Consider the following 14,025-nt stretch of genomic DNA (forward strand, 5'->3'; position numbering starts at 1 on the left):
TTCGCTAAACTCTAGAGACACCTAGTGGTTAAATGTATAATTTTTTTTTTGAGACTGACCAAATGCCATTGTTGGATTTAGCCTGAGTTTGTTTTGTTTATACAGTAGAACCCCCATTTACACTTTTCAGGGGACCATAAAAAAGGGTGTCAAATCCAGGAAAACGTATAATCAGGGAAATGCATTATGCGTTATATACTAGTGGAACCACGAAAAAAGGTGTTAAATGAGGGGAAATTTTAAATCAGGGTATGTAAAATTAAGGTTTCACTATAAATGTATAATACAAGTAAGTGTGAGTGTAAATAATGCACCAGAAGGGTATGAAATATAAATGGTTTATTATACAGGCTAGTTCCTATAGATAGGAGATGTGTATAAGCCTGAAAATGAAGGACATCTGACTATGCCTTAAAGAATAAGTAAACCTTTAAAATAAGTGAATCTAAAAATGATGAAAGTGCTATTCTAAACAGTTTCACAATTTATATTCATTGTTTGTTTTTATTTAAAAATATTAAGGGATGCATGTCCTGTTAATAAAAAGGAAGTTGAAATAAAGAGGGCTGGTCTTATGATGTTCTTCTGGTTAGCTTGTGGTATAATACAATGGGAAGGGGAGAAACAATAGCTTTCTCAGAGCAGTTCCATCCTGAAGTTCTGGCTCCTTCTCAAAGCTCAGAATCAGGCACATTGCAATGAGATGGCTGCCTCCACACCAATATTACAGCTAAAACAGTACTTCTGTTGGTTCAAGAATAACATTTAAATATGTGAATTATTTGCAATGTAAACAGTGTAATTTAAAAATAAAAAGTAAACCATAAAAATGATGACAGAATCCCTTTAAACACTTTGCACCCTGATTTTCAGCTTCAGTGCATTTCTATCGGTCTCTGCACTCTGCTTCAAAGCACAGAGGTCCACAGCAGCACCCATGGGCAAAAGTGGGGAGGCATATAGTCATCATGGGTGCTCCTTTGCTATCCCCATCTGGAGCTGTGCTTCCATTCCATAACTGGCTACAGTCTCAGTTATAACCTTACTCAGGCCCAATATCTTGCAAGGTCGCTCCTACCACGAGGCAAGGTGAGCAGCCAGTTACCAGGGGCTGCAAAAAGCTGTCTCTAGTAACTTTAAGAGCAGAATTTACTTTTTTTTAAATTAGAAATTCATCTTTGAGAACTCAATAGTGCTCTCTGCACTATCTATGCGGCCCTCCCGCATCTTCGGTTTTCTTAGAAAATGGACCGCCAACACTGAGCTATTTGGCGCGTGCTTATTTGGAGCCATTTCGGTATTCGTGGCAACTGCGCATGCACCTGAAAGCTCCATAAATTATGTATTTTCTTTCATAATATTTTTGTCTTCTTTCTCCTCTTTGGCAATTTCCATCTCTTTGGGTGCATGCGCAGTTGTTGCGAACTGGAAGATTGCTCCAACTGCGCATTTGCCAATAGGCCACTTACTTTACGAAGATTACCGAAGAGAAGAAGATGGCACCCATGAGCTCCGCTGCGTTCACTATTTCTAGAGGGGACAGAATTCAGGGGTAATACTGTGCAGGGGGGAGACAGGGAGGGGGGCCAGCAGAAAGGGGGCCAGTGTGGACTTATCACAGTGGGGGGTTGAATTCTCCTTTAACTACCACTGTCTTCTTAACATTATATAACATATGTCTGAGAAGATTACCTTGGAAGCCTTCACCCTCAACTTTTCACCTAAATCATTCTTGAGGACTTCACCACCTCCTAACTTTGTCATTGGTACCCACTGTATGTGTACCAAGACTGCAGGGTCTTCTCCATCCCCTCCCAATAATCTGTCCAATCGCTCGACCACAAGCAGAAAAGGACTGGGTGAGGGCAGCCGTGCTCCCCAGGCAACCCGGCCGGTTGTAACACCCCCTCTCAAACGAGCGCACACATGAGTGAATAAACGTGGATCTGTTTGCTTTCACTTCAGAGAGGGGTACTCGCTCAGCACTATTCAGTGAGGGGAAACTTGGCAGATTAGGGGTAGGCAACAAGGAAGGTATGTGCCTGGCTCCTCCCAAACTTTGCGCCCTTGACATGTGCCACTTCTGCCTACCCCTAGTTCCAACCCTGATGCCAAACCCTAGCACCAGGCAAGCAGCAGACAGATTACCCTATCCACCATTCTAATAATTGAATCCTCTATAACTAATACCTGCATTTCCTTTCTCGCACTCCTCCCACCGCCCATATTAAAGATACTGCCTCGCAGGGTGCTCTGAGAGTCAGCCTGCTCCATACACACCAGAGCTGTCCTCCCCAGCATCTTCACCCAAAATGGCAAATCCGTTGCTGTGGCCCAGCCCCTCTACCCTTCCATCCCCAACTACCCCTCTTGTCTGTCACAAACCTATGTAGGGGCCAGAGAAATCCTTCCCCTGTTTTTCTGTCTGTGACATCATCCAGCCCAATTACAGGCTGGAGAGCCATCCTATTGGCTGGGCGCCCCAGTGCATCCTTGGGAGAGAGTGTGTGCCTGACTTTGGAGCATTTTGCATAGGGTCTCCAGCAGAGCTTAACAGGGGTTGTACGTTGAAACATCCAGCCAGAATCAGTTTGTGTGAGACTGTCCAAGTTGTTGAAGTACAGAGAGAGTCCATCCTGTTCCCTGCCAAGCTGCTAGAGACTCAGGAGGAGAAAGGTGAGATTGATCGTGCTGCAGAGCTGCCTGTAATCTCCTGTGTGACTACCTTTGAGAGCACCCTGCTGAGTGTGCCACCCAAGGGAGGATATTGGCAAGGATACAAACTTTGGGCTCCAATTTGGGGACAGGTCTTGTGCATTTTTATGCTGCTTGGGAGCGGCTGCTAAGTTTTAAAGAGAGAGGTAATTTTGGGAAAGGTAGAGCTACCTGGGGTATAAGAGCTCTGGGAAAGGGACATTGCAATTGAACTGTGGTTTTTAACCCCTTCCAGAGGATTGGGACTTTGATAAATAAAAGGACTGTGTAGGAGAAACAGTCAGGTACCTAATAGTGAGTTAGGTAGGTCTCACGTGTAACCCATGCTCTAGTGCACTAGCTGGTAATTAACCCCATTGGCCTGTATAGCCCAAAATAGCGTTACACCTATCTCCCTCATTAGCCTCTGCTGCCTCTTCTCTAAACCCCACTACACTAGCCCCTGCCAGTGGTTGCTCTTCGAGCCTCCTTTCCTCCCCTATGTTTGCCGCTGCCCTCAGCGCTGCCAGTTCCACTTTAAGGTGGCCATCGAGGATTCGTACGATTTTCGGATTGTGTGTGGCGTGTGCCGACATCTTTCGTCCGGCGGAGATCGGTCGTTTGGTCAGGTTTGATTTTGACCTGACCGATCCTGCCGGAGCCCACGGCACATCATAATCGCATCGTTAGGCCATACGGCCGAACAATCAGATTACCCCCGATATAGCCATGTTTGTTAATGGCATATCGGGGAAAGATCTGCTCGTTTGGCGATGTGGCCAAACGAGCGGATCTTTGCATCTATGGCCACCTTTAGAGTCTACAGTTCAGATTCCAAGATGAGTAAATACTGCATGGAACTGCTGCTCCAACACCACATACATGTGACACACACTGAGTAATACCAGCAAACCCACTTGCACTCATATTTACACTGGGTACAGTCTCCCAAGTGCAATTCCTCAAAAACACCCTTTTAAGGAAAATGTAATGGCTGCAGTTATAAACAGTGACACTTGTGCTTGATGCTTTATAACAGAATGTTGATGGCACCTAATGAACCTCATTTTTCCCAGTAGCACTATAAGGGCAGTGGCACCAGTGCTCATAGTGGCAATAATGGCAAGCAGCGGGCTCATATACTTAGTTGTTTGGAAGCAAGCAGCGACGGCACAACATTCTAAATACCCATTCAACAGTGTATATTACCTTTACATGACTAAAGGGTTTGTGTATAGAGAGAAGGGATTTTAGTGCCTCCCCAGGCACCTTTTATGGGCTCATTAGAGCAAGGCATCCAACACTGCAGTAAGCAGCTATTTCATGCTGAAATCAGCACTACTCTGAGAGGCAATTCCTACATGTTCTGCACAGCATTCAGCCAGGTTACTTATCATCTGTAATGCACAGTATCTTGTGCTGGAAACATTCATTATTTCCTGTGTTGTTGTTCCTAATATAATTTAGCAGTGGCATCCACTGGATATGAAGGACTGGGAAATGTGCATTTCTGTAAAAGGAAACCAATGTCTGAGACAGGCATACAATTCAGGGCTTGCTTGTGTGAGCTGTACAGTTTGCACTTGCACTGGCACAGATTTGATTGTGGCCTTTATGGGTCCTTTGCAATGTAAAACCTGTACCCATGGGAAATGTGCCCTTTTGTGTTCATGTGATCAAATGGCACTACAAGCACCATTGAGGCAGGGCCTGATGTGAAGCACTGTATGTCAACACTAAATAAATAAAGAATAATAGCAATACAATCTGAGGGGTAGGTCAGAAAGCAACACATGAAGACTAGGCAGAGAATGTATGAACAGACGTAGTCACTGCCCTCTTGTGGTACATGCATAGTAGTGATTACTAATAACTAAAATGTCACGTTGGCTGTAAATGCTCATATAAATATAATGGTTTTGTCTTGCAAAAAATCCCAGTGCTGGTGTCCTTTTTGAATGCTGAATGTTATTTTACTGTGTACCTGGGTATGAAATAGAAGCGGCCACCCTCCCAGCTATATATATATATATATATATATATATATATATATATATATATATATATATATATATATATATATATATATATATATATATATATATATATATATATATTGTTTAAGTGCCCGTTTCCAGTGACCTATGCTAAAAAGGCAACAATAAAGTTATTTTGAGAGTAGGAAAAATGAAACAGTGATAAGTTGACCCTATAATAAATGGATGCCAAAGGTTCTTTATCCTTGCCCTAACAGCTGCTCAAAGTCACTCTGTTTTGAAATTATATATCTCTAATTCCGGATAGAACTGTAGATTGGTACACTATACACTGGCTGTGAAGATCAGACTCCTATTCTCCCTCTGATGGTGTGTTGCTTGGTACTGTAGTTTGACAACAGTCAGAATAGCACCCTTTGTCTGTCCCTACAAACACTGAGCATAAACCTATTAGTAGTATCACCAGACACTCTTCTGGCCAGGGATTAGATCCATTAAGTAAGTGTTAATTCACCCACCAGTTGAGGACTGTTGTTGCATTCCTCTCCCCCTATTATGATCCTATCATGGGCTAGGGTCAAACAACTGGATCAGTGACATGGCCCTCCTTCCTAGCTGCAGGCAGAAAAAAATAACTTTTTGTGTATGGATAGCTATAGGGCTCTTCTAGATTGGCGTTATGTTGCGTTCCCATTGCATTCGGAGGTTCCCAGTGATACAGTGAGTGCAAAAGATCCCTTTGCATTCCTGGCCTGATACATGTAGCTTGATATATGTCTGTTCTCTGCCCTGGTGGCTCAGACTGTTGATACAATGTAAGACAAGGCAGCTGATTAACAGACCCAGGGTCGGACTGGGCCGGCAGGGCACCAGGAAAAAACCCGGTGGGCCCCGCCAGCCCAGTCCTGTTCCCTGCGCTAATCTTCTTGCCGTAGATTGCTGCAAATACAAGGTGCGCGCACGTGCATGTGCGGGAGTTGGCTCAGCCGGGGGAACCCCAGTGGCAGGCGACCTGGAGGGGGGCTCTGCGACAGCAGCCCTGGTGGGCCCCGAGCCCCCCAGTCCGACCCTGAAGAGACCTGACTTTGCTGGGGAATAAAGACTTTTGCATCATTGTTTAAAATGTAACAACCAGGAGTAAAAGGGCACCTGTTGGGCGAACCAACCAAAGGTAACAGTAGTTTTTTTTTAAAAAAAATTGCTCCCCACCAGCGTGAGGACATCCACACTGGGAGTGAGCTCTCGGTACAAGCGGCCATGTTGGGGCAGCGTATATAAGCTAATGCAGCAACTTGCTCATTATGCATATGCACATGCGAGTGATTATGCACATGCTCATTTAGCGCATGAGCTCTGCATAACATGGCCACTCGGGTGCCCTGGTGGGGGGCAATTTTTTTTAAAAATACTACTGTTACCCCCAACCAGAGTGTGGGCTCTATTAGCCCACACCTTTGGTTGGGGAAAATATTTTCGCCCAACAAGTGCCCATTAAGCAAATATTGTTTTCAATAGCAATTGTTTTTACAAATAACATTAAAAGCACTGGACATTTTTAATAAATGTATATTGAAAAGTCGCTTACAAGTATGTTTTATTTTATTAGGCAAATTTTAATTGGGGCTGATTTGCCCTTTAAACATATTAAACCATATTAAAGTCAAAGGCAAAAAATGATCAATATGTTAGTGCTTGTTCCACAGAGGGACCAAATAATAAGTTAGTTGTCAGAGGAGGCAGCATACGCTTTTTAGGAAGAAGTTCTGCAATATTTAAGAGTTAACAAATCTATTTATAAATGAAGACATTGTTTTAAATCTTGTAAACTAAGTTAATCTTTCAATCTCTGCATTTGTAGCTTAGATCTAGGACTTCGTTCCAAAAATCATAGCAAGGCAGTGAGCCACAAAGTAGGCAAGAGAGAGTCTGGCATGGGACCCCCAAAACAGCAGTGTGATATGCCTGCCCCTAATCATATGCACCAAACCATAAGGCAAAGAAATACTCATAAAGAAAGAAATCCATTTGCTGCTGAGTGGGATTTTAGCCGGCGCTGGAACTGATTCTAAAATAACTGAGATGCTCTTGTTACTGCTGCTTGTCAGCAAATCTTTGTACTTGGTGACTTGCAAAAATATAACTGGGGAAAAGCAGGTCTGCATCATTGCTAATCAGCCAGGCGGGAAGGGGCATGTGCATTTATCCTTCATATTCCTAATACACCCTCATTTACCCTCCCAAATGCTGGGAATTCTCTCACTACTGGGACACATATAAATCACCTCCTTCTCCCAGGGAACCTGCTTCATGAACTCTCATTAACCTGTATGAAGATGATCCCAATCTTTAACGCATTATTAATGTTATTACTTTCCATCAAATCATTTATCGTGCTGTACATAACATGCTGTCAGTATGTGGCAGACTAAAGAGGAAACATTACCTCCTTATTAAACCTGAATATTTTCATGGGCCGTTATGTAAGGATCGCAGACACCCTCCCCACCTTTACATTTTTGTTAAAAAATCAACCAGAAAATCTTTTATTGATGTGAATGAATATCACGTGAATAAACCTTAAATCTCAATGAAAGGTCATCTTCTCACAACTGAGCCTATCCTGAAGATTGTCCTCCTACACCTTGTTCTTGACCAGCCTGGACTCCATCTCTCTCTTTCCTTCCTTTGCCAGTGTCAGCCTTGATACAAATTCTCTACCTCTGCTGAATGACTTGTGTCTGGGTTTTCCATAGTGTCCCTGTTTCTTTGCTGCCCAGCAAGGAAGGCAGTTGAGGTGATTTCTGTGGTCTTAGAATTCAAAAATACCTTTTATCTAGCCAACTACGGAACTCTAAACTATGGTGCCAGGATGTTGTTTATGTCCAGGGTAAGTTCCCAGCACTTTATGCTGAAGGGCATATTTTCTATTATTAAAGGGGTTGTTCTCCTTTAAACAAACTTTTAGTATGAAATGGAGAGTGATATTCTGAGACAATTTTCCATTGATTTTCATTGTTTATTATTTGTGTTTTTTTAATTATTTAGCTTTTTATCCAGCAGCTCTCCAGTTTGAAATTTCAGCAATCTGGTTGTTAGGGCTCAAATTACCCTAGCAACCATGCATTGATTTGACTGTAAAAAATATAAATAGGAGAGGACTGAATAGAAAGAGGTGTAATAAAAAGTAGCAGTAACAATATATTTGTAGCCTTACAGAGCATTCGTTCTTTAGACGGGGTCCTGCATTTGCAAGCTGGAAAGAGTCGAAAGGGGAAGGCAAATAATGAAGACTAATTGAATAGTTTCTTAGAATTGGCCACTCTATAACATGCTAAAAGTTAACTTAAAGGTGAACCACCCATTTAATGTCCTAGAGAAGGCCATCTGTGGAATGATACACATCTGGCCAAAGGCAGGACAAACAAATCAGGTCACAACAGGTAACAATAAGGTAAAACAGAAGTATTGTAGTAGAGTGCAGGACAAATCCAAGGCAGTAACTTAGACAGCATAAGTGCTTTTATTGGGAAAATACTCCACTGCATGTTTCATGCTAAGCTATTTATCAAGTGTCTAATTTTTCGTAAAGCCTGGAACAGGCCAAAGTCAGGGCAGGTAGCAAACTAGCAGAATCTTGAACAGGCCAAAGTCAGGGCAGGTGGCAATTTAGCAGAGTCTGGAACAGGCCACAGTCAGGACAAGTAGCAATCAAGCAGAGGCTGGAATAGGCCAAAATCAGGGCAGGTAGCAAACTAACAGAATCTGGAACAGGCCACAGTCAGGGCAGGTAGAAAACTAGCAGAATCCAGAACAGGACAAAGTCAGGGCAGGTAGCAATCTAGCAGAGTCTGGAATAGGCCAAAGTCAGGGCAGGTAGCAAAAAACTTGGCAAGTGCAAGGCGGCCCTATCCTTGTTGTCTGCCATGGGGCTGAATGATGCATTAATTAGTGGGTGAGATGGGGAACACTGGCAATGCTGAATTTGTGGGAAGAACACAAATTCTCTTCACTTTGCAAATGACCCCTAAAATCTCTTTAGATGATTAACTTGCATTAAGCCATTTTTTTAAATATTACTCTTCTGCAGGAGGCTACAGGTACGAGGATCAATCAATTAATTTTCCCCTGCTTGTTTTTAATAGACAATTATACCACTTTCAGTTAGCACCACATAGTCTGTAGCAGTGGGAATAATAAGTCTCTGGGAAGGGACTTTGGCTCTGGAATAGAAGGTATAGTAGGAAAGGATGGTGCCTATAGTAACAGTGGGATAATAGTCTCTGGGAAGGGAGTGTGGCTGTGGGATAGCAGGTATAGTAGGGAGAGATGGTGCCTATAGTAACAGTGGGATAATAGTCTCTGGGAAGGGGGTGTGACTGTGGGATAGCAGGTATAGTAGAGAGAGATGGTGCCTATAGTAACAGTGGGATAATAGTCTCTGGGAAGGGAGTGTGACTGTGGGATAGCAGGTATAGTAGGGAGAGATGGTGCCTATAGTAACAGTGGGATAATAGTCTCTGGGAAGGGAGTGTGACTGTGGGATAGCAGGTATAGTAGGGAGAGATGGTGCCTATAGTAACAGTGGGATAATAGTCTCTGGGAAGGGACTGTGGGATAGCAGGTATAGTAGGGAGAGATGGTGCCTATAGTAACAGTGGGATAATAGTCTCTGGGAAGGGGGTGTGACTGTGGGATAGCAGGTATAGTAGAGAGAGATGGTGCCTATAGTAACAGTGGGATAATAGTCTCTGGGAAGGGAGTGTGACTGTGGGATAGCAGGTATAGTAGGGAGAGATGGTGCCTATAGTAACAGTGGGATAATAGTCTCTGGGAAGGGACTGTGGGATAGCAGGTATAGTAGGGAGAGATGGTGCCTATAGTAACAGTGGGATAATAGTCTCTGGGAAGGGACTGTGGGATAGCAGGTATAGTAGGGAGAGATGGTGCCTATAGTAACAGTGGGATAATAGTCTCTGGGAAGGGACTGTGGGATAGTAGGGAGAGATGGTGCCTATAGTAACAGCGGGATAATAGTCTCTGGGAAGGGACTGTGGGATAGCAGGTATAGTAGGGAGAGATGGTGCCTATAGTAACAGTGGGATAATAGTCTCTGGGAAGGGAGTGTGACTGTGGGATAGCAGGTATAGTAGGGAGAGATGGTGCCTATAGTAGCAGTGGGATAATAGTCTCTGGGAAGGGACTGTGGCTGTGGGATAGCAGGTATAGTAGGGAGAGATGGTGCCTATAGTAACAGTGGGATACTAGTCTCTGGGAAGGGAGTGTGACTGTGGGATAGCAGGTATAGTAGGGAGAGATGGTGCCTATAGTAACAGTGGGATAATAGTCTCTGGGAAGGGAGTGTGACTGTGGGATAGCAGGTATAGTAGAGAGAGATGGTGCCTATAATAACAGTGGGATAATAGTCTCTGGGAAGGGACTGTGGCTGTGGGATAGCAGGTATAGTAGGGAGAGATGGTGTCTATAGTAACAGTGGGATAATAGTCTCTGGGAAGGGAGTGTGACTGTGGGATAGCAGGTATAGTAGGGAGAGATGGTGTCTATAGTAACAGTGGGATAATAGTCTCTGGGAAGGGAGTGTGACTGTGGGATAGCAGGTATAGTAGGGAGATATGTAGCCTATACTAGCAGTGGGATAATACACTCTGGGAAGGGACTGTGGCTGTGGGATAGCAGGTATAGTAGGGAGAGATGGTGTCTATAGTAACAGTGGATAATAGTCTCTGGGAAGGGAGTGTGACTGTGGGATAGCAGGTATAGTAGGGAGATATGTAGCCTATACTAGCAGTGGGATAATACACTCTGGGAAGGGACTGTGGCTGTGGGATAGCAGGTATAGTAGGGAGAGATGGTGTCTATAGTAACAGTGGATAATAGTCTCTGGGAAGGGAGTGTGACTGTGGGATAGCAGGTATAGTAGGGAGATATGTAGCCTATACTAGCAGTGGGATAATACACTCTGGGAAGGGACTGTGGCTGTGGGAATAGGTTTAGTACATACTATATAATATTTTTTAGTTAGGGTTTCATGATTAAGCTGTATGTTATTACATTTGAATATTTCGTTTATATTCTACTTTTATTGTATAGTTCAGGCTAACACACTGGCACCTAACAATAAAATAAAAATCAATTATTCTGGTCTTTGTGCAGGCAGACTAATATACTGTAGTATCAGACCGTCAGACAGACAGTGTCAAACACTACAGTAGATATCTAGTGACTTATTAACAGCTGAAATTGGCAGACGAGGAGGAATGGCAGCAATAGGCAATTGTTCAGTAGCTGACTGCTTCCCTGTGCCAGTTGTAAATGTCACCAGATTCAATTAAAAAGTTATTATTTCAGGAAAGTGAGTGCATAAAGGTCTCTCAGGCATGGGGAGAATGAGTTTGGAGCTGATTTATGCACAGCCAGGAGCACAGTACTCAGTAGTTAATACAGAATTGCACTTTGTCACAGTAAAGATACGGGCGAGTGCATTTACCCCCTGCAGAGCATTCAGGGAGCTGCAGCTTCTGTGTCAGTTGCTGATTGTACTGGCTAAATATAGTGTCACCTCTAAATAACTTTGCAGCATTTAGCACTGTAACTTATGTAAAATTAATTAGATTCTGCAAATGTATTGAAGGTTGGGATGTGTGGCACACGGCTCACTCTCCTATACGGTGTTAGCTGCAGTTCCAAAACAGCTGGAGGGTTGCAGGTTGGGCATCTCTGCTTTCTCCGAACAATTATTGGTTGCAAATCTGGCTGTTGCTAGCAGAGGTAATAACTGTGAAATAGTATTTATGCAGGAGGGTGCCCATGCTCTCTAGTTCTAAAATATATTTATGTTTTTGCACTTGTAAGCATATTTATGGGCCATGGGGAAGGTCAAATCACCCCCTCCAGGCATATATTTACAGGGCCGGATTTACATAGTGGGCGCCCCTAGGCCCACTACCGTTCGTCGCCCCTGTCCCTCCAGGGGGACAGGAGCAATGAGGATTGGTGCACAGGAAATTTAAAAAATTATTGTATCTCAAGCGCATCCCCAGTATTTTTGAACGAATGTGGGTGTGATTGGGCAGCATGCCGCCCCCCAAATACCTGCTTTCCTAGGCCCGGGCCTAGGTGGCCTTTCCACAAATCCGGGCCTGTATATTTAGGCTCAATTGTGTTCACTACTGCATACCTACCAACATTTGAGAAATGTAAAAGTTCTGCCGTATGAAGTCTCGGTTCCCCCAAAAGACCGTCTTATTAGTTACTAGGGATGCACCGAATCCACTATTTTGGATTCGGCCGAACCCCCGAATCCTTTGCTAAAGATTCGACCGAACCGAATCCGAACCCTTATTTGCATATGCAAATTAGGGGTGGGAAGGGGAAACCAATTTTTACTTCCTTGTTTTCTGACGTGATTTCCCACCCTAATTTGTATATGCAAATTAGTATTCCGATTCGATTCGGCTGGGCAGAAGGATTCGGCCGAATCCTGCTGAAAAAGGCCGAATACTGGCTGAATCCCGAACCGAATCCTGGATTCGGTGCATCCCTATTAGTTACGCTTGTATCTTGTAATAGGGGCTGAGTACTCTGGTCTCTCTGCCAAAACTCCCCTTATTTAATTATGTTTTGGAAATGTTGTATCTTTTTCTGGCATCAGTGCAGGAGATTAAAAGGACTCGAGCTTAGCTGTCAAAATCGGGACTGTCCTGCAAAAAATGCGACAATTGGAAGGTATGCTACTGCAGTTACGTACGCGTAAGTTTCCCCAAAGTCAGTTGTGCATAAAACCCATTCTTTAAAGGTACTTGTGTCAAAATGTTCTCTTTCTACTTCCATATGGCTGCGCTCGGTGACATTCAGTCCTTCCTTCCTCCAGCTCAAATTGAGCACAGTTGCACCTGTTGATGCATAGGCAGGCCTCAACTGGGATTAAAATAGGCCCTGGCATTTCAAGTACGGAGAGACCCAAAAAGCCCCCAGAGGCCGAATAAATAGTAACTGTCTATGACATCTTACAGCAGCCCCTCTGGTATTTGCCAGAATCCACAGATTGCCAGTTGGGCCTGTGCAAAGGAACCCTGGAGCTACTGCCACCTTCAGACCAAGCAGTAGCTCCAGGGTTCCCTCAGCATCATTCATTGGGTGCAGCAGCATACCTCCCAATTGTCCCGTTTTTCGCGGGGCAGTTCCGATTTTAACAGCTTAGTCCGCAGTCCCTGGTTTGTCATTGAAATATCCTGACTTTCTCTTTGATCTCCTGCTCTGAACAGCCAGAAAAAGACACAACTTAATTGGCTTTTGGCAGAGAGCCCAGAATAGATACTTAGATACTTTTGTAACAGTTTAAGATAAGAAATCTCTTGGAAGACTCACAGCTTAAAGGACAATTCACCTTCATTTGCAAAACTGTAACACATAAAAACTACAGAAATGTGTTTTCTGTTTCCAAAATGTTGGGAGGTATGCAGCAGTCTTGCATCCACAGAATCTGGCGCACGCATCACTCTTGTGACAAACAATATGACATCAACAGCACTTGAAAAAAATTCTGCATAAATGTGTCTGATTTACGCTGACGTGCAAGCATTAATAATGGTGCATTGGCTAAATCCCCCTTGCAAAAACAATGACATAGGATTTCTGGCGGAAAAAACACTGCATAATGGTGAAAAACATGGTAATTGCACTTAAAATTGCACTTTGCTCTCTGCACTTGTGGATGTAAAGAGCCCAATTGTATTTTAATCCACAGGGCTGTCCCCTTTGCTTGGTACTGATATATATACTATATAGATATATATAGATATATATCAGTATATATAGGAATACAAAAAATCTACGTATTCGACCTACACTTGATTTCATCCCCAAAATAAAAAAGTACAGTAGTGTCCCATAGTTTTAGGGGTGATGATCTGGGTGTCTGTGGGCCAGATTGAGTTCTACAGTGCATTTCAATGGCCTCCCGTCTGGCTGTAGGCTCCACCGATTTGCATTGCCGATCTGGGTGACTACAAAAACGAATGTGGCAGTTGCTGTGCCGGCAGTTCTTCAGCATGACACAAATGTTAAAATAATAAGAGATTCTGGCAAATGATCTAAGGCACGAGGTAAGGTGTTTATTTATGTGGGGCCAGGGCTAAGTGACTCAACCTGTTACTAAATTTTAGTTAACCCACTCTCTATGTGAAATAGGGCTAGTCTAGGTAAATATATTTAGCATTTATCTTGTAGAATCTACAGGATAGTATGTAAACTGCGGGGCTTTTAAATGTGTTTACTTTAGAAAATCCTGTGCTGAAATTGAGGAAAGAGGAATACA

The sequence above is a fragment of the Xenopus laevis genome, chromosome 2L, assembly GCF_017654675.1.
Source record: "Xenopus laevis strain J_2021 chromosome 2L, Xenopus_laevis_v10.1, whole genome shotgun sequence".
Lineage (NCBI taxonomy): Eukaryota > Metazoa > Chordata > Amphibia > Anura > Pipidae > Xenopus > Xenopus laevis.